Raw genomic sequence first — 21,221 nt, 5'->3', positions numbered from 1 at the left:
TTAGTAAATGGGGAGATTGAGGTATTGGATAGATGGAGGGAATATTTTGAGGAACTTTTTAATATCCATGAAGGAAGGGATGCAGTAATTTCATACACTGGCCAGGGAGGTATAACATCTTTTAGGAGTGAAGAAGAGCAGGATGTGAGTGTGGGGGAGGTACGTGAGGCATTACGTAGAATGAAAGGGGTAAAGCAGCTGGAACTGATGGAATCATGACAGAAATGTAAAAAGCAGGGAGAGGGGGATATAGTGTTGGAATGGTTGGTGGCTTTGTTTAATAAATGAATGAAACAGGGGAAGGTACCTAGGGATTGGGAGAGAGCATGTATAATTCCTTTATATAAAGGCAAAAGGGACAAAAGAGATTGTAATAAATAATAGACGAATAAGTTTACTGAGTATACCAGGTAATGTGTATGGTAGAAATATTATTGAATGAATCAGAGGTAAATCAGAGAGCAGGATTGCAGATGAGCAAGGAGGCTTTAGAATGGGTAGGGGATGTGTAGATCAGGTGTTTACACTGAACCATTTATGTGAACAGTATTTAGATAAAGGTAGGGAAGTTTTCCTCATTGCACTTATGGATTTATGAATTTAGAAAAGGCATATGATAGAGTGGATGGGGTAGCAATGTGGCAGATGTTGCACGTATATGGAATAGGTGGTAAGTTACTTAATGCTGTAAAGAGTTTCGTGAGGATAGTGAGTCTCAGGTTTGGGTGTGTAGGAGATTACTTCCCAGTAAATGTAGGTCTTAGACAGGGATGTGTAATGTCACCATGGTTGTTTGACATATTTACAGATAGGGTTGTAAAAGAAGTAAATGCCAGAGTGTTGGCGAGAGGGTTGGGATTACATTATGGAGAATTAAATACGAAATGGGAGTTGACACAGTTACTTCTTGCTGATGATACTGTGCTTTTTGGGGGATTCTAAGAAAAGTTGCTAAGGTTAGTGGAAAAGTTAGGGAGGGTGAGTAAAGGTACAAAGTAAAAAGTGAATATAGGTAGGAGTAAGGTGATGAGGGTACCAACGATTTACATGAAGAAAAATTGGATATCATATTGGAGGGAGGAAGTATGGAAGAAATGAATGTTTTCAGATATTTAGGAGTTGACTTATTAGCAGATGGGTTTATGAAGGATGAGGTAAGCCATATAACTGACGAAGGAAAAAAGGTGAGTGTTGCCTTGAAGTGTCTGTGGAGATAAAGAACGTTGTCCATGGAGGCAAAGAAGGGAATGTATGAGAGTATATTGGTACCAACACTCTTATATGGGTGTAAAGCATGGGTTGTAAATGCTGCTGCGGGGAGGTGGCTGGCGGCATTGGAGCTGTAGTGTCTAAGGGCAATTTGTAAAGTAAATATTATGCAGAGAATACGTAGTGTGGAAATTAAGAGGTGTGGAGTTACTAAAAGTATTAGTCAGAGAGCTGAAGTGGGGCTGTTGAGATGGTTTGGTCATTTAGAGAGAAAGAAAGAAACTAGAATGACTTGGGGAGCGTATAAATCTGTAGGGGAAGGAAGGCGGGATACGGGTAGTCCCCGAAAAAGCTGGAGGGAGGGGTAAAGGAAGTTTTGTGGGCGATGAGCTTGGACTTCCGGCAAGCATGCGTGTTTGTGTTAGATTGGAGTGAATGGAGACGAATGGTCTTTGGGACCTTAAAAGCTGTTGTAGTGTGAGCAGGGTGTTGCAACGCCTGAATGGGTTGCAATGATTATTACGTATATATATATAATTATTATCTTTTCATATAATTTTATACTGCTTATATTTGTGATAATAGCTAAATCGTGAATATATTGCTTTATAATATTATTTGACGTAGTTATGTTGTTAGGTAGGATGTTACATATTATGTGCTCAGTTCAAGTCTTGATTGTCTAACTACTGTAATTATCGCTTGTGGCTCGTTAGACTGCCGGCTTCTGTTTCTGAGCTGCGACTGTCCACGGAGCTATCACGTGATCGAGGGGGGTGTCCTCACCTCGCCTGAAGTATTCAGTCTGGTCTAGACTCGCTGGGTGGTTGGACGTATTCCAGACAAAGTGCCTAAATCTCCCTTATAGGCCTTTGTTGGAAGACCATCTCTAGCTTTCTTGTAGGTTCTGTGATACTCTGTTCACAGAACATTGTATAGACTTAGTGATTTTCGACGTTGTACTGAGGTTGTGTGTCGCAAAGACACTCTAAACAACTCAGGTCCTGAGCTGTAGCTTCTGATCTAACTTGTACTGGTATCTGTGTATTATTACAGTCGGGGATTTTCTTATGCTGAACTTAGATTCAGTAGTATGGGAGTTTTGTGACTTTTGTGGAGGATCTGCAGATGGTCCCTACTTAGTGTCATTATATTATCTCCTTGTTCCTGATTCTGTGTCGCAGTTGCTTGTTATATTGCTATTGGGCTTAGCGTTCTTTTTATTGTTCAAGCAGACTGTTCTGACTGCCAGTTGGTCAAGAAGTTAGTTTATGAGAGGACTTTGTCAGTCACTTGTTTAAGTCTAGGCGAGTCTTGAGACATAGCGAACTACTTGGAGCACTTACACACATACACACAAACTTACTTGTACATATTTGTAATATCTTATTAAATGTTAATGTACCAGACGGTACTTAAGAATTATAAATGTGATATGTGCTTTTAGCACAATACTATTGTATACGAGAGAAGTGTTTATTATTATTATTAATTTGTTTGAATTGATTAATTTAATTTGATAATATACCTCTAGACTTAATAAATTTATTAAATTTTAATTTCTCTAGTTAGTAGCCTACCAGTTGTAATCCTGAAGCACTATTGAATCATACTGAATTCTAATGGATAATTGGACAAGGATACTGACTACTTGTTACGAAAACCCAGTAACAGGCTGGATGCTAGAAGGGCAGTCCTTTCTAGTATTCACTGGAGATCTCTAAGCTTTTAGAATCGCGTTTTTTGTAACACAGGGTAATATTTTGTGATGGGATTGAAGGAAACCGGTTAGCCGGGCTTGAATCCTGAAAATCGGAAGTACAATGCCTGCACTTTAAAGGAGGGGTTTCGGATATTGGCAGTTTGGAGGGACGTCTAAACTGTTGCATCTGAGCGCCTCTGCAAAGACAGTGACTATGTATGAATGATGGTGAAATTGATGAATGATGATGAAAGTTTTTTCTTTCTTTTTGGGAGACCCTGCCTCGGTGGGACACGGCCGACGTGTTAAGAAAATTAATAAGAATAATGAGAAAAACAAGAAAAACACATACAACAACAACTGAAAATATAATATCTACAGTAACAACACAAGTAACATCTGCGAAAAGAACTGAAACAATATAAATGAAAAAAAACTTATTCTTATTCTTATTCTTATGAAAAAATTATTGATGGGTAGCACCTTGGCTCTTCTGTGCAGTGAGACGTCTTCCTGCATCCCTCTGGGATTATTCATGTCATCTTGCTTGACTTCCTCCTACGTTAAAGGTGTTAGTAACTGAGACTCCTGGAGCGCTTCTTTAACTCCACACGTACACGCGAGCATTCACATACGCGCATATACATACGCGTGCATACGCGCGCGCGCACACACACACAAATACACATACACACACACACACACACACACATACACACACACACACACACACAAACACAGATGCACACACACACACACACACACACACACACACACACACACACACACACACACACACACACACACACACACACACACACACACACACACACACACACACACACACACACACACACACACACACACACACACACACACACACCTAGAAAGTAATGATCTCTTCAACAGCAGCCAACATGGTTTCAGGGACGGGAAATACTGTGTCACAAATCTACTGGAGTTCTATGACATGGTGACAGAAGTAAGACAAGAGAGAGAGGGGTTGGTGGATTGCATATTCTTGGACTGCAAGAAGGCGTTTGACACAGTTCCACACAAGAGATTGGTGCAAAAACTGGAGGACCAAGCAGGGATAACAGGGAAGGCACTACAATGGATCAGGGAATACTTGTCAGGAAGACAGCAGCGAGTCATGGTACGTGGCGAGGTGTCAGAGTGGGCACCTGTGACCAGCGGGGTCCCACAGGGGTCAGTCCTAGGACCAGTGCTGTTTCTGGTATTTGTGAACGACATGACGGAAGGAATAAACTCTGAGGTGTCCCTGTTTGCAGATGACGTAAAGTTGATGAGAAGAATTCACTCGATCGAAGACTAGGCAGAACTACAAAGGGATCTGGACAGGCTGCAGACCTGGTCCAGTAATTGGCTCCTGGAGTTCAATCCCACCAAGTGCAAAGTCATGAAGATTGGGGAAGGGTAAAGAAGACCGCAGACGGAGTACAGTCTAGGGGGCCAGAGACTACAAACCTCACTCAAGGAAAAAGATCTTGGGGTGAGTATAACACCAGGCACATCTCCTGAAGCGCACATCAACCAAATAACTGCTGCAGCATATGGGCGCCTAGCAAACCTCAGAACAGCATTCCGACATCTTAATAAGGAATTGTTCAGGACCCTGTACACCGTGTACGTTAGGCCCATATTGGAGTATGCGGCACCAGTTTGGAACCCACACCTAGCCAAGCACGTAAAGAAACTAGAGAAAGTGAAACGGTTTGCAACAAGACTAGTCCCAGAGCTAAGAGGTATGTCCTACGAGGAGAGGTTAAGGGAAATCAACCTGACGACACTGGAGGACCGGAGAGATAGGGGGGACATGATAACGACATACAAAATACTGAGAGGAATTGACAAGGTGGACAAAGACAGGATGTTCCAGAGATTGGACACAGTAACAAGGGAACACAGTTGGAAGTTGAAGACACAGATGAATCACAGGGATGTTAGGAAGTATTTCTTCAGCCACAGAGTAGTCAGTAAGTGGAATAGTTTGGGAAGCGATGTAGTGGAGGCAGGATCCATACATAGCTTTAAGCAGAGGTATGATAAAGCTCACGGTTCAGAGAGAGTGACCTAGTAGCGATCAGTGAAGAGGCGGGGCCAGGACCTCGGACTCGACCCCCGTAACCTCAACTAGGTGAGTACAACTAGGTGAGTACACACACATACACACACACAGGGGTGAGTATAACACCGAGCACATCTCCGGAGGCACAGATCAACCAGATAACTGCTGAAGCATATGGGTGCCTTGCAAACCTGAGAATAGCGTTCCGATACCTTAATAAGGAATCGTTCAAGACACTGTACACCGTGTGCGTCAGGCCCATATTGGAGTATGCAGCACCTGTTTGGAACCCACTCTTGGTCAAGCACGTCAAGAAATTAGAGAAAGTGCAAAGGTTTGCAACAAAGTTAGTTCCAGAGCTAAGGGGAATGTCCTACGAAGAAAGGTTGATGGAAATCGGCCTGACGACACTGGAGGACAGGAGGGTTAGGGGAGACATGATAACAACATACAAAATACTCCGTGGAATAGACAAGGTGGACAGAGACAGGATGTTCCAGAGAGGGGACACAGAAACAAGGGGTCACAATTGGAAGTTGAAGACCCAGATAAGTCAAAGGTACGTTAGGAAGTATTTCTTCAGTCTAAGGGCAGTGTGTGGTGTAAATATTATGCAGAGAATTCGGAGTGTGGAAATTAGGAGGATGAGTGGAGTTAATAAAAATATTAGTCAGAGAGCTGAAGAGGGGTTGTTGAGGTGGTTTTGTCATTTAGAGAGAATGGATCAAAGTAGAATGACTTGGGGAGCGTATAAATCTGTAGGGGAAGGAAGGCGGGGTAGGGCTCGTCCTCGAAAAGGTTGCAGGGAGGCTTTGTGTGCGAGGAAGCTTTGTGGGCGAGGGACTTGGACTTCCAGCAGGCATGTGTGAGCGATTGTGAAGGGATTCGGGGAAATTGGTTATTTTTATATAGCCGGACTTGAGTACTGGAAATGGGAAGTACAATGCCTGCACTTTGAAGGAGGGGTTTGGGATATTGGCAGTTTGGAGGGATATGTTATATATGCTTCTAAACTGTTGCATTTGGGCGCCTCTGCAAAGACAGTGATTATGTGTGAGTGAGGTGAAAATGTTGAATGATAGCGAAAGTATTTTCTTTTTAGGGATTTTCTTTTTGGGTCACCCTGCCTCAGCGGGAGACGGCCGGCTTGCTTGTATATATATATATATATATATATATATATATATATATATATATATATATATATATATATATATATATATATATATATATATATATATATATATATATATGCAAAACAACCACTCTGAAAGAATAGAGAAATTCCAAGCGCTTTCGTGACTACTCACATTATCAAGGAACTATGAAAGTGAAGCATCCAAGGAAGCTATATAAGGGGGCCGACCCCTTATATAGCTTCCTTGGATGCTTCACTTTCATAGTTCCTTGATAATGTGAGTAGTCACGAAAAATCTTTTCAGAGTGGTTGTTTTGCATATTTTGAAATCACCTGTTTACTGTGATCTTATTGCATATATATATATATATATATATATATATATATATATATATATATATATATATATATATATATATATATATATATATATATATAGATGCAAAACAAGCACTGTGAAAGAATAGTAAATTTCTAAGCGCTTTCGTAACTTCTCACATTATCAAGGAACTATAAAAGTAATACATCAAAGGCTGGCCCAACTTGACAGATCCTTCACGACCTGTTTAGTTGGGCCAGAGGACCTACTGCAGTGCTCCTTCTTTCTTATGAGTCGGGTGTCGTCGCATGCCAGGTGTTGCTTTGTTGTGGGATGTGATGGTGAGGTGTCGTCTAGACCCTTTATATGCCTTCCTTTGATGTATTATTTTTATAGTTCCTTGATAATGTGAGAAGTCACAAAAGCGCTTTGAATTTCACTATTCTTTCACAGTGGTTGTTTTGCATATTCTGAAATCACCTGTGTACTGTGTTCTTATTGCATATATATACATACATACATACATACATACATGTATATATATAGGAGCATTTTATTACATAATATGGTACAAAAGATTTAAGAGATACATTGTTGACATAAAGGTGGCATATAAGATACATGTTGTTACGTGTGTATCACCGATTATAAGGCGAAAATCTCATCCAGATCCTCAGAGCTGGGGCGTGTGCCCAAAATACAGCAGGCATTACCCCTTTGAACAGCTGCTGAGCTGTATAGTCCTTGTGGCTTAGCGCTTCTTTTTGATTATAATAATAATAATTTGAACAGCTGCACTGAGCCGCTGGAACAGAAAACTAGCTGCCCTGGGATCCCTGGTTACCCTGATGAGTCTTTTTCCCTGCTCCTTAAGAAATTTAGATGCACTCTTTCCCCATGATCCAAGGGTCTCTGAGCCTATGGGAACAAACATATAATGATGGGCAAGTTCTCCATATTTTCTAGACTTTTGGGACTCCCTGAAACTGGCAGCTGCCCCTCCTTCCTCCCTGGTGTATCGGAGATAGGTATCAGCCAAGGTAGATGCACATGTATAGTTCCACACCACCTGCTTCCCATCTGTCCAGGCTTGAAGGGTGATACCATCTGGACGCTTCTGGCTGCCATCAGATCTGCATAGTTGGGGTGGCTCCCTTACTGCTGGACATCCAGCTGTTGAGAGGATCATATATATATATATATATATATATATATATATATATATATATATATATATATATATATATATATATATATATATATATATATATATATATATATATATATATATATATATATATATATATATATATAGGGAGGTACCACCTCTAGAACTGTTATATGGACCCTCATCCTCAGAGAAAAGAATAAACTTGCTTCAGGGAAAACTCAAGGTTCTCCCTGAAGCTGTTTGAGAATTTTTTCCTACCACCCCCTATATTTTATATATAGTTTATTTAAAGACAAAATACATTGACAAAACATTCACAAAAATTCGATAGAAAGTAAAACAACATAGGTAACTCAGAGCTACATCTCGAATACTTCGTCCAGCTTCCCGGCGGTGGGCCGCGTGCCCAGAATGCTGCAGGCATTTCCTCTCTGGATAGCAACACTGAGTCTCTGAAAGAGGAAGCTGGTCGCCCTGTGGTTCTTGGTTTCTATGATGAGCTTTTCACCCAGCTCTATTAGGAACTTGAGAGCACACTTGCCCATGCTCCAGGGGTCTCCGACCCTATTGGGATGAAGTTATAGCAAGGGGGAAGGTCTTCATATTTGCGGATCTTCTGGGTCTCCCTGTGGCTGGCAGCTCCACCCCTTCCGCTACAGAGTATGGCAAGTAGGTGTCTGCCAATGTGGCGGCACATGTGTAGTCCCAGGCAATCTGCTTTCCATCCTTCCAAGGTAGCATAGTGGCTCCATCAGGACGCTTTTGACTTCCGTCAGACCTCTGCACTTTGGGTTCCCGTTGAGCTGGGCAACGGGCTGTGGCGAGGCTTCTCTTTATGATGTCATTCACCTCCTCATGCCTGGCATACTTCCCTTCTGCTGTGTGACACACGAGACCATGAAGTCCGAATTGATCAGCTGTCGCCCTGCCGAAAATACACCTATGTTCGATGAGCATGGGGGCGGCTAGGCAAAGAGCAACACCAATCCGAATGGCCTGTGGGTCTAGTCGAGTGCCCAAGGAGGAATTGGGAACAGCTAACAGGAAATCTCCTGAGTGTGGTGCCTTCACTGCCAGGAGACGAGCTTTGTCCTTTCCTGAGGCTTTGGAGAGCAGTGTGTTGGCGATTTTTTCCATGATCGGTTTGTCCCAGTGGGACTATTTGTGTTCTTTGTTAGGAGCTGGTCTACTGGAGGAATCTGTAAGGGTGTCCCACCGAATCGCTGCTTCAGTAAACCTGGGGTCTTGAGCTCCTACCACGTCTCTCAAGCGTTCGGGAACAATCTTCTTGACTAATGCACTGGAAGCCAAACACGAAGACAGAAAAGCAGGTAAAGCAACATGCGTTGCTTGCGCACCCCTATACCTCCCAGTCGTACTGGGAGGGTTGCCTGATCCCATTGCTGATCCTCTAGTGACAGGTTCAGTGCCTTCTTAAGGGTTGACCTCAGTTGTGCGTCATATTCGTCGAGTGTTGGGTTGTCAAAAGAGGGTACACACCTCGGGAAGTAAGTGAGTCTTGGAATAGTAAGGCACCTTGTGAGGAGATACAGAGCATCATGCGCATCAAGATTGCTTATTCTCTCCTCCATTCTCATCAGGTCATTCAATTTGTCCTTGAGGACTGTGTCGATGGCCTGGTGACCCAGCGGTGCCCCCAAGAGGATACTGGAGGACTTGAGGGATAGGGGGGACATGCTAACAACATATAAAATACTGAGAGGAATTGAAAAGGTGGATAGGGACAGAATGTTTCAGAGATGTGACACAGCAACAAGGGGTCACAACTCGAAGTTGAAAAACCCTGATGAGTCACAGGGATGTGAAGAAGTGGAACAGTTTGGTGAGTGATACAGTGGAGGCAGGATTCCCATATAGCTTTAAGAAGAGGTATGATATAGCTCGTGGAGCAGAGAGAGAGTGGACTTAGTAGCGACCAGTGAAAAGGGTGTGTGTGGGGGGTAAGTACGCACACACACACATATACAATAAGGGAGGAAATAGCTATGTACAAATGGGACCCAGAGGTGCAGAAGTAAAATGAATTGGAGGAGGAAAGGAAGTGGTTAGTCTGCATACATGGGCTTCAGGAGAGTGAAGGGAGGACATATGATGAAAGACGGTAGAGAGAAAAAAAGAGAATGAAAATATCATCAAACCAGTGAGAGAGGAGGACATGGCCGAGATGATAAATTTTCAGAGAATAGGAGGATTCTTGAATGGGAGACATCAGCCAGTCAGAGTGATTTTCAAAACAGAAAATGTGCAGAACAGAATCCTGCAGCAGAAACCACAGCTAAAGGAATAGACGACATGCAGGAGGGTGTTCCTAGATCACAACAGAAAGTGAGCAGAACGAAAGAAGCTGAGAGAGACAAAGACGAAAGGAGCAAGAAGGGAGATGACTCGTGTCAGTAGGGGTTAACCAGAGTCGGTGGAGCAACAAGCGCAAAGAACCACATAACCACTCACAGAACACTGCAAAACAAACTACACCCAACACTCACAGCCTTCATGCTACTCTATGCAGTAGAACCTCACAGCATCCTGCAAGGTCTCCCATTCCTCCAGCCCCCACAAACCCGCAGAATACAGTGCTGGAAAGGACACTGAAGATTTGGTACACCAATGCTGATGGAATATCGAATAAGTGGGAAAAGTGGCATGAAAGATTCACAGAGGCATGACCAGACATCATAGCTCTCACGAAAACCGAGCTCACAGGAATGATAACAGATGCCGTCTTTCTAACTGGATATCTGATCCTGAGGAAAGACAGAGGGAATAGAGGGGTAGGAGGAGTTGCACTCGTCATCAGAAAATTGAATTTTGAGGAGATGGCAAGGGAAGACAGAGTAGAAGAAAGGAACTACATATATGAACACTTCAGACTTGAGGTCCCAAGGTGATGATCACAGTGATGTATAACCCACTGTAGAAAAGCAGGCCAAGACAAGAATATGATGAGAGTAACAGAGAAGTGGTTGATACGCTGGCTGAAGGGGCAAGAAGGGCCCATGAAAGTAGGGCAAAGCTGCTAGTTGTGGGTAACTTCAATCACATGGAAACTGACTGGGAAAATCTGGAGTCCCATGGGGGCCTAGAAACATGGAAGGATATGTATATATATATATATATATATATATATATATATATATATATATATATATATATATATATATATATATATATATATATATATATATATATATATGTCGTGCCGAATATGTAAAACTGGTCAATTAGCAAGAACTAATTTAAAAATAAGTCCTTTCTGAAATTTTCTTTTATACGTTTAAAAATATATTTTTTTTCATTAATATTAATGTAAAAATTTTTAATTTTGCACCAAAAGAAACTTAGAAAACTTACCTAACCTTATTATAACAAGAGCAATTTATTTTAGCTTAACCCAACTAAATATAGTTTAGATTTGTTTACAATAATTTAATACTAAACAAACTCAGTGAAACATATTTTTTTCGTTAGGTTCAGAATGATTTTGGCGGTATTATTGCTTACACAAATTTTCACTTGTCCTATGTGGCAAGATGAGCGTTGCTATTTAAGCCAAGATCGAAAGTTCTGCCTATTCGGCACGACATATATATAAATAAGATCACAGTAAACAGGTGATTTCAGAATATGCAAAACAATCATTGTGAATGAATAATGAAATTCCAAGCTTTCGTGACTACTCACATTTTCAAGGAACAGGTTCTTCTCGTGAAAGACCTGTCCAGTGGGCCTGCTGCAGTGTTCTCTTTCTTATGAGTCGCGCGTCAGCTGTTGCTTTGTTTTGGGATGTGATGGCGAGGTGTGGTCTAGACCTTTTATATGTCTTCCTTTGATGCATTACTTTTATTGTTCCTTGATAATGTGATTAGTCACGAAAATCACTCACTACGAAAGCAAAAGACTTGGCAGACGATGCAACATCCCCCCAATGAAAAGCAGGGGTGTCACTAGCACGTTAAGAGACCATACAATAAGTGTCAGGGGCCCGAGACTGTTCAACTGCCTCCCAGCATACATAAGGGGGATTACCAACAGACCCCTGGCAGTCTTCAAGCTGGCACTGGACAAGCACCTAAAGTCGGTTCCTGACCACCCGGGCTGTGGCTCGTACGTTGGTTTGCGTGCAGCCAGCAGCAACAGCCTGGTTGATCAGGCTCTGATCCACCAGGAGGCCTGGTCACAGACCGGGCCGCGGGGGCGTTGACCCCCGGAACTCTCTCCAGGTAAACTCCAGGTAAAGCGCTTGGAATTTCATTATTCTTTCACAGTGGTTGTTTTGCATTCCAATATGTTGTTGCCTGTAAGTGGCGGTCGTCGTTACAAGCCAGATATTAACGGAGTTTCTTAATAGATCTTCAAGTAATAAATATTCCCCTTAAATCCCTTACTCGCAACAGTGTGTGTGTGTGTGTGTGTGTGTACTCACCTATTTGTGGTTGCAGGAGTCAAGACTTAGCTCCTGGCCCCGCTCCCCGAGTGTGTGTGTGTGTGTGTGTGTGTGCTCACCTAATTATACTCACCTAATTGTGGTTGCAGGGGTCGAGACTCTGCTCCTGGCCTCGGCTTTTCACTGAGTGCTACTAGGTCCTCTCTCTCTCTCTTCCATGAACTTTATCATACCTCATCTTAAAGCTATGTATGGTTTCTGCCTCCATTACCTCACTTGTTAGACTATTCCACTTCCTGACTACTCTATGACTGAAGAAATGCTTCCTAACATCCCTGTGACTCATCTGAGTCTTCAACTTCCAATTGTGACCCCTTGTTTCTGTGTCCCTTCTGGAACATCCTGTCTCTGCCCACCTTATCTATTCCACGCAGTATTTTGTATGTCATTATCATGTCTCCTCTAACCCTCCTGTTCTCCAGTGTCGCCAGGCCGATTTCCCTCAACCTTTCGTCGTAGGACATTCCTCTTAGCTCTGCAAACTAACCTTGTAGCAAACCTTTGCACATTCTCTAATTTCTTGACGTGCTTGATCAAGAGTGGGTTCCAAACAGGTGGTGCATACTCCAGTATGGACCTGACGTACACGGTGTACAGTGTACGCCAGGTATCGGAACGTTATTCTCAGGTGTGTGTGTGTGTGTGTGTGTGTGTGTGTGTGTGTGTGTGTGTGTGTGTGTGTGTGTATTTGTGTGTGTGTGTGTATTTATGTGTGTGTGTGTGTGTGTGTGTGTGTGTGTGTGTGTGTGTGTGTGTGTGTGTGTGTGCGTGCGTGTGTGTGTGTGTGTGTGTGTGTGTGTGTGTGTGTGTGTGTGTGTGTGTGAGTGTGTGTGTGAGTGTGTGTGTGTGTGTGTGTGTGTGTGTGTTTATGTGTGTGTCTGTGTCTGTTTGTCTGTGTGTGTGTCTGTTTGTGCGTGAGTGTGAGTGTATAGGTTTTGTGTAGCATGTGTGGTTTGGTGTGTGAATGTTGGAGTGGGAGTCTTAGTTTCTAGTTTGCTATTGAGGGTCAAAATAGTTGGGTGTATACCGGGTGTTAGAGCTTAGTGAGGTTTATGTGTGGTTTGCATGGAGTTAATGGGAATTGTATCTGCTTTGGGTGTTGCAAATACCTACGTTGCACTGATAGGCTTTGCTCCGCGTTCTCGCAGTCTTTGGGATTATTGAAATGCTAGTGAGAATGAATTTCCAGAGCCAGTAATTCCGGTATAAATTCCAATAATCTTTTCAGTTTAATCGGCTAATTTCGTCGATGATATAAAATAGTCCTAGAAGCTAGTTTATCTGCTGCATTACTCGTCCACAAATTCAATGAAATCTTGAGCTCTTGCAGCGTAATTGTCGACTGGCAATGTTGTCGTCCTAACCCGGCTTTGGTGGCGCATTTCCTCAGGCAATATCCTCAACTTGCCATTTCCTTGCCTAATCACTTTAGATTTATAACTGATCTCAATTTTTTTACTTTATACATCTAAATCACCTCAACAACCTTTTCTGAACCCTCTTAATAATCTTTTTCTTCGGAATTCTCTGCATGATAATTGCATCACATATTGCCATCAAACATATCTCCGTCTAAAGCTTCCCTCTCTCTCTGCAATGTTTAAAATCCATGGTTCACACCCACATAAGTGTTAATTCTACAATACTCTGGTACTAACCTAATTTCCCTCCGTTGATAAAGTTCTTAGTTACCAAAGATACCTCAGTTCACTACCCGTCTTTCTCTCTTCGTCAACTCAATGGTTCGCTTCAACATTCATAGAGTCATGTGTTTATAAGTCCACTCTCAAATATTTAGACACAATTTCTTCCTCTACATATGGGTTTATAGGAAAACTATCTGTAAGAAAATGTGTTATACAAAACAACGTTTGTGATGTGGTCCCAACTTGAAGACATTAACTCATGACACTACATGAGAAGTCAGTATTGAACTAAATTTCCGATATTTGACCACTTTGCAGATGGTTTGCTTGATAATTTTAGGCGCCGTAAAATACAACAAATCAAAGCTCCATCTGTTGCCAAGACTTCTTATAAATTAACTAATTAAAAAGAGAAACAACTTAATAAGATTTTAAATAAATGGCATTTATAACATTGGTGAGAAAAATATTCTGAAAAAAAAATGGCTGAATATCAGAAAGGATATCCGACATTACCATCTCATATGTGTGAAAGTAGGTTTAGTTTAACCCTTCATACCATCTCATATATGTGTGAAAGTGGCTCAAGAAATCGTAATGACACGATTGCAAATAAACCATACCCCCGGCCGGGATTGAACCCGAGTTCAATCCCGGCCGGGATTGAACCCGAGTTCAATCCCGGCCGGGGGTATGGTTTATTTGCAATCGTGTCATTACGATTTCTTGAGTCATGTTGACGGCAGTGAAGGGACTTGAGCTAGAGTTCGTCACGGCCACGCTAGCTGGAGATTCGTCTGTAAAAACTTGCATTTGTGGTCACAGAGGTACCTGTGCTAACTTTCCTATGGTGTAGAAATATACCTAGTTGGATGAATCTTATTGTGGCTAGCTGGTCTAGTGGCTAACGCGACGGGCTGGAGTTTTGAGACTCTATGACCGCGGGTTCAATCCCGGCCAGGGGTATGGTATGTGTGAAAGTGGGTTTAGTACCATTGATCTCAAGGAAACAAAGTAACCTTCTCGTCTGATATTAAACAAGGCAGGAGTCGAGGATTTATAACATCTTCCTGGATCTGAGAAACTTTGCACAAACAAGTACATTGTACATATTGGACTGTATTTAAAGTTGAAGCTTTTTTTCACAGTAATTAACAACAATGACAACAAAATGAACAGTTGATACAATAATAATAATAATACTAACAGCAGTAAGAGGAACAGCAGTAACATCAGGAGTAACGGCAACATTATCGTCAACTGCAGCAACAATAGCAGCAATAATAACAACAGCAGCAGCAACAGGGGAAACAACAACAATAATAGCAGTAGCAACAGCAGCAACAAAAACAGTAATAACAGCAGCAGGTATATCAACAGGAAAATAGGCAGCAGAAACAGCAGTAGCAACAACACATCACCAGCAACAGCAACAACAACAGCAACAGCTGCTCGAACATGAGCAGTAATATCAACAACAACAAGAGAAAAAAACAACAACAACAACAACGATAATAACAGCAACAAGAACAACAACAGTAAGTACAAAACCATACAAAAATAAAACAACAACATAGCAACAGCGAACAAGCAACAAGAACAACGAACAACACCAAACAACCACAACAACAAGCAGAAACAATAGATGAAGTTCGTATCTAAATACTTTCATACATTAGTTTGTTTTCGGCTTTTACATAATTTTATACTTAACAAAATAGATTACTGGTTAAATACCGAGTTTAAACTTGCTAAGCATGAGACCAGTTCCAGAATTTTTTTTTTTATATTTTTATTAAAAACGAAACTACATACAAAATTTTTAATATATACTGTAAATCATACGAAGTGAACTCCACACCATAACCATTATATATATGTCCTCCTGTGGACGGTTATACCTTCAAATATTGCCTAAAAACCTTAAAGGTATTCCCTCCATCTTACAACATACAGTATGACCTAAGAATATTACATCATTTCATGTATCAACTAAAGTTTTCTACCTTCAAATTAAAATTAAAATTCAAACTCATCTAATTGACGACAGTTGCCATTGTTATCAATGACCAGATCCTCTCATACATGTGTCATTTCGTGTTTCTCTTAATATACAAACAATACACAATATATACCTTAAATAGTTGCTTCATACTGTATATATATTCCTACTATACCATGGAAAAATCCCTCTGATAAGATGACCACTTCCCATATTATATATCCACTGACATTTTTAACAATATTTATGAAATGGACAATCATGATTAACCATATGAACTTTCAAAAACTCCAATTATAATTATCCCCCATATACCTTTCACTTCCTGACAACACGCAACTTCCCCCTTTTAACCTCCCCCCCTTATGCTAGGTTTTAAATTCACGGTGTATGTTAGACAAATTCTCTTGACTCTCGCCCAGGCAGGTCATAGCAGCTCTCCTTACTTACTCTGTCTCCCTACGATCCCCGTTGGGGAGGGGAACCTTTACCAGCGTTGTCATCGCCTTGACTTACACGATGAGCTACGCAAATCGTGTAAAGATCAAACCAAGAATGATTCAACGAAGATTGCTCTTGCAACTGTTGTTCAGGGAGCACTGGAAGTAAAATTCAACACCATATTGTCACTGAAAGAAGCATTCATTGTTGTGTGTCACGATGATGCTGAAGCAGAGAAGCTACTCACTACAGAAGCCATCACTACTCTTACTACTTAAGGGTTTACTGTTACGTCATCTTCTGCCCTCAGGGCAAGGAAATCAGTATTCCTAAAAAAACTGGACAAGATTCTGACGTCTCAAACACCTGCTGAACTCAAGTCATCCATCGAGACGCAAAATACTTGGGCTACTGTTGACAGCATTACAAAAATTCCAAATGCAACGTCTATGATCAAGGTCACCTTCACCGACGTCAACATGGCTGCCACTGCTCTGAACGAAGGTCTTGTTGTCTACTACTACTACATCAGCCCTACCTACATTGAAGCAGAGAGATATCACTACATCCAACATTGCTGGAACTGTTATTCATACCATCACACCACCAAAGCATGTCCAGTAAAAGACAAGAAGTTCTGCACTACATGTGGTAGTGAGGGACACACCTTCAGTTCCTGCACCGCTGCTGCTCCAACACAACCAGCATGCTTAAACTGCAAGAGTAATGACCACCATACACTGGCAGCAAAATGTCCTACAAGAAAGAATATTATGAAGAAAACACAAGATGCAGCAAAGAAAAAACCTACTAGCAACACACCAACGTATGCAGCAATTGCAAAAATACAAGCAGACACTACAAAATTACTTCAAGCATCTACTCAGCCCGCCACCACTACCATCACTACCATCAATCCTCCAACATGTGACGTAACGAAGATTCACTACTGTCTACTATACGCTCATATGCAAAACATGGCTGTATCTGGATCATTTAACTCTACCATCAACGAGTTATTTGCATTAAATAACATGCATTCATTTACATTTCCAGCATCTCCACCTTCTGAAGAAATTCTCAAATTCACCAAAAACTTAATCGCCAACTCTTCTGCAGAAGTTCCATCAACACCACCAACTAGTGACATCAATCCAACAACGACCAATGAGAAGCCTCCACCGCCACCACCTCTCAGTGAATCCAACCAATCAGAAGCCTTACCACCAGAAACATCTTCTAATTTGTCTACTGAAGTTGAAAACGAAGCAACACCACCTTCCTCTACTCCACCACCGCCTTCTCTACTTAGCTCACGTCGATTACCTGGAACACCATGCTTTAAACACAAAGGACTCGAATTCTACACCACGAGGCTATACCCTGCAAGCATGACTCGCCTAGAACTCATCCAACATCTCCAAGACAACACTGTATCGTACCAAAGCGAAGAAAGACCATTCCCTACCTACAACCAGATACTCCACCAACTCCAAACCAACGAATACTACTACAGCTCTCCCATAAGTGTGATACAACTCTCTCGAAAACAATATACCGCACTCATAAACGGTTTAAGACCATAACCAACTCATCCTGCTTGCTGCCTTCTGACACTCCCAGCTCCTACCGCTGCCTTCGCCATCCTCTCCTAGTGAGCCAAGCAATGACATCAGTCAAGCCTCTCTACCTACGTCTCCAGTACTTTTGTACCACATGTCCCAAGGTGGTTTGGCCACTTGCCTTGATTCCTCCCCTTCCCCTCCTCCCCATCCTTTTCCATTTATTTCCATCCTTCCTTATCCTTCTTCCTTCCCATCTTACGACAGCTCTCGTCGTCCTCGATCCGATCCGGTGTATGTTACATATTACTAACTAAAACTAGTGAGTACCTTATATCTCACAAGAACATAATATGCACATGCTAAAAAGGTCGCCTTACACAGAAGGCAGACATTTAAAAATTGGTAACATACATACCTGTACTCTTACATATATATACATTTGTGCATATACTCGATCACACATACCCACACCGACTCATACACACACTTTAACACAACAATAGATAAGATTGTTACAACCTTATATTTTAATCCTTTATTAGGAAAAAGGCAAGGGAAATGAATAATTTTGAGAAAAACATGATTACTCTGTATCCTTTATACCAAAATGTTAACAATGCTTTGATTGTTCCCTCTCGTAGTTGTCTCACTTACAAAGATCATTTACTTTATTAAAACTATGATCATCAATGACCTCTTGTCTTTCAACACATGGCTAAACTAAAACATTCACACACAAGAAAACTCTCAAATTACACCACATCTGATATGTTATCCCCTCCCATACAACTCTCCTGACAATCTTACCACTTACACGTATCCCTCAGTATGGTCATATTCTCGCTATAAAAAGAAAATGGTCCCTTTGTACTTAAGTAGCCAAGTTATTGAGTCCCTTTACCTTTATATTTCTATATGCCTCCGGGAACGCAGTTGCCCACCTTTTACCATAAATGATTTTATTTCTACAGACTGTGCGATAAATTCCTGCTGCAATTGCCCTTACCCTAATCCCCCCACCTTTTTCCTTCAAGCCCCAGGAATAAAACAAGAAATCTGTCACAATGTACAGAATGGCTCTCTTTACAACCTCAAACACCCCCCTTACCTCTAAAGTTAGGGCACGCAGGAGCTCTACATTGCCCCATCCCATTAACTTGAAGACTCTAGCCAGCCACACCCGTACCTGCCCCAACTCCCTACAAAAATATACGGCATGAAAGGCTGTTTCCGATTCTTCACAATGTTCGCATTTCGCCTCCTTTACCAAACCCATCACACACAAAGCCTGCTTTGACGCTAAAATTCCCATTACAAGCCTATAAACTAACTCCCTTACCCTCGGCATTAATCTAAGCTTATGGAAATCATGCCAAATCGTACCCCAATCATACGAAGGGTATACCGCCACCCCTTGCATGACTTCTGGTTTCCCACTCATCTCTACTAACCTTCCCACCTTGAGCTTTTTTACCTCACCTATTACTAACATAACCATTAGCATATTTTTACATTCCATTAAGTCCTATCCTCCCCACCATCGTCGTACATCCCCCATCACCCTCCCAACCCTCACCCCTTTTACCCCCCTCATTTACGTACCTCTGTTTAACATACATGGCTTTCACCCTCGGCCCCAGCATCAAAAGCCCTACTCCCCCTCTGCGCACATTCGTCATAACCACCACTCTACTTAGCCATGCGCGTCCAAAACCCCATATATAACGAAGCACCCTCCTCTGTATCTCCTTTATCTCCTGTTCCCGTAAAGGATACACCACTGCCACGTTCCACACTTTACTATAAATCAATGAATTTATTATTATTGCTTTTTGCATTAAAGTAACATCCTTCGCTTTAGGTTCCTAATCCGTTGTACAAATTTCTCTCCCACCAATTCCGAATTCCTCCGTCTAGCCACTTGCTCATCTACCATATAGATAATCCCACAAATTTTCAGCTGTTCAGTCACATCCCATCCAAACTCCACCCCCATTCTACCCCCCACCCAATTTCCTATCTCTAATAATTTCGATTTAGCTCTGTTGACACGCATGCCTGATGCCTCCCCAAAAAAACCTCATTACTCTCTCCACCTTTCGCAAACCTTCGACATCATTGATCAGTATTGTTGTGTCATCTACATAACCAACTACCTCTGTGAACCCTGTCCCCTTTCCCTGAAATGTTGCTTCCTCAACCATTCCATAAAACGGATGTTGCATACATGCAAACAGAATTTGAGACATAGGACACCCCTGTCTCAAACCCTTCTCCATTTTCAACACGATACCCAACCTACCATTAATTTGCACCTGAATCATGGCTTCTGCATACAAGGTCTTCACCCATTTTACTATTCCCTCCCCAAAACCCATAAGCCTTAAAGTGTCAACCATGTACTCCCTATTCACACCGTCATAAGCATTCTCCCAATCAATGCCCAAAATTCCACCACCCTTACAACCCTGCAAAAATTCCCTAATACGACTATGTCCATCCCTCATACTACGACCCGGAATTCCCAACTGACCCTTGTGCACAATACCACCTATTACCCTCTTCATCCTGTTCCCTAGAATCTTCGCAAAAATCTTATAATCCGTACACATTAAAGATATGGCCCTGTACGTGTTCATTGTTCTCCCCTCCCTCTTTTTTTAACAAGCACGACCACACCCGTCCTCTGTGACATTCCCAATTTCCTTTCCTTCAGCATACAATTCAATACCTGAACCAAACAAACATTTATGGTTTCCCAATGCACGCTATAAAAATCATTGGAAAGCCCATCAATTCCCGGTGCTTTCCCCTTACTTAACTTGAACACTGCCTCTTTCACTTCTTCCATACTTATTATTCCCTCCAATCCTCCTCTGTCCTCCCCACCTTTCCCCAAGGCCTTCACCCCTCTTCTCTCTTTATTAACTATCCCCACGTTACCCTTTTCCCATTTCCTTTTAAACCAATAATCCGCATAATTACTTATCCCCTCAGTTGTCACCAACATTTGCCCCTTAGTATAACCTTCCAAATCGTCACTAACCTCTAAAAGTATTATAGTGGACTCCTGTTGTCTAATTTGAAAACTTCTTAACACACTACCCGACGGTTTATCTCCCCATAGTACGGCATCCATACCTGCCATTACCCTTAATTCATCAAATCTTTCATTATGTATGTCCCTTAGTCTCCCTCTTAGCCCTGATATTTCTTCAAAAGACTTCCCCTCCTCACCCGCATAACACTCATTGAGCTGCTGTTCCAAATAATTCTGTAAACCGTACCTCCACCTCGCCTCCTCCCTTTCTTTATATTTATAAAACCCCGCGATACCAGGTTTAGCCCTATTTTCCCACCAATCCAAAATACTCCCTACCCCATCCCTTGCCCTCCACAATTGTCTCCACCAGTCTCTAAACTCTGCATTCACCACCTCACTCCTCACCAACCTCGCATTTAACTTCCAGAAAC

The sequence above is a fragment of the Cherax quadricarinatus genome, chromosome 16, assembly GCF_038502225.1.
Source record: "Cherax quadricarinatus isolate ZL_2023a chromosome 16, ASM3850222v1, whole genome shotgun sequence".
Taxonomy (NCBI): Eukaryota; Metazoa; Arthropoda; class Malacostraca; order Decapoda; family Parastacidae; genus Cherax; species Cherax quadricarinatus.
This window is presented reverse-complemented; position numbering follows the sequence as displayed.